The following is a 2,000-nucleotide window of genomic DNA, read 5'->3' as shown; positions in this document are numbered from 1 at the left end:
AAAAAAAAAAAGGTTTCTAACTGCGGTCTAGGGCTCGATTTCTGCTGCATCCAGCAACATCGGCGTTTTTTTTCGAATAGCGGTCGCCCCTCGACAAGCAGTGACATGTAAAAGCTTCTCTTGTAAACCATCTGCGATTAGGAGGCGTAAGACTGTAGGTCGGCTTAATATGTATGTATGTAGAAAAATATGGAAGCCCCAAATATTTTTTTTACCTGGTCAGTGTAACACAGCCAGCAAAGTAAACCCGGTTTGACAGAAAAAAATCCAAATTATATTCAGCCTCATTGCGTAAGTCGTAAATTAGGCTAAATTGTACGACTCGACAACAGTAGCATTGTCTATTGTCGTACTGAAATAAGTAAACGACCAAAATCGTCGAAAACTATACAGTGCTGCCAAGTTTTTCCGTTTTAATATACTAGTCGAGTGGAAATTTTAGGCAATGACGTGAAATTTTCGATACGATTCGACTCTCGAAAAACGTCTTGCATTTGATACGACTCTCGCAATGAGGGTGATTATTTTTATTGTTTTGTTATTTATTTTGCTACATTTGTCGAAAATTTTGCCGCCACTTTTAATGACACTACAAAATGTGAACTTTTTTTTTACTAAATTAACGATACTGTTTTTTCAATATCTCGGAAACTGAAATGGATAGCATCATTTGAAAGATCTTGATTAGTTTAGTGTGACTAATATTCTTAACTCAATTTATACTAAATTACCTATACAATTTTAGTCAATATAAAGAAGATATCCAAAAACTGATAACACCAATCGAAAGGTCTTATATATAATATAATATATTATATATGTATGTAGGTAATTACATCTATAACTAAAAATCTTAAAATGGCGCATAAGACAATAAGACTACTCCACTTAAAGAAAATTAAAAGGGTCATTCCATGCGAAAGATGAAGACTACAAATTTAAGTAGTGCTAAATAAGTACATTTCATTAATCTGATAGAAAGATGCTTTATTTCTTGTCTACGGAAAATTTTACTTCATAAATAAAAGGAATTTTTCGTCTCCAAAAACGGTTCAGACAAAATATGTGTCATAATCTTGAAAATTTGGTAAAAAAGTTTACATTGAACTAATGAGTGGAGTTTCCTGGAATCCAATATGGCGGAAAATTTTATTAATAATTATTGAAATCCGACGAAAGTTGATACTCGGATGTTTTAGTGCCGCTAATTGCGAATATGATCATAAATTAAAACTCAAAATCGCGGATCCAATATAGCGGATATATTTTTGATAATTCATTCATCCTCTTCCCAAAATTGGTTCCGTTAAAAAAATCCGGGTTTCTTTTAAATAGTGAGTGGCGATTTTTGAAATCCAATTTCGCGGAAACGTTTTATTAGGGTCATTCCAGCGAAGACGACATTTAAATCTGTGACAACAGTTAAGCAGGTAGAATAATTGCTTAGAAATCGAATTTCATCGTTTATTTTTTCTCTTTTTATTGTTATAAATGTAACCGTAGTGTGATATAATATTTTTTCATCAATTTGTCAAGACATTCCAAAAACAAGGTACAATTCATGGACGTTAAAATAGTGAAAAGTATGGTGAGAAGTTGGCAGCGTTCAAAGAAATGCAAAATATGTACTTTTTTAACCTAACTTACAAACACGTAAGCTTCCCATTGTTCAAATAAGGTCCTTTTATTAAAAGTTCAATAAATATGCAGATCAAACCAGTGCTCATTTTACTCAGGAACTGTGTCTGCAAAGCTAAAAGTGTTTTTGTCTTTAATTTTTAAATAAATAATGACATTAAAGTATAAAATGGACCTTAGCTTTCTATTAACTACACTCCTGAAAACTGTAAATTATATATGTTATTAAGTTTTATACTTTGCTAGTTTCGTATTAAACTTATATCTGTCTTTAAGTGTTAACAGTTAACAGGAATTATTTAAAATTTTAGCAAAAATGAGTTAAAATTTAAATGACACTCTGTAGTCAAAAATTCCACCAG

The sequence above is a fragment of the Rhagoletis pomonella genome, unplaced genomic scaffold, assembly GCF_013731165.1.
Source record: "Rhagoletis pomonella isolate Grant_MI unplaced genomic scaffold, Rhpom_1.0 Rhpom_scaffold_00001, whole genome shotgun sequence".
Lineage (NCBI taxonomy): Eukaryota > Metazoa > Arthropoda > Insecta > Diptera > Tephritidae > Rhagoletis > Rhagoletis pomonella.
Note: the sequence above shows the minus strand (reverse complement) of the source record.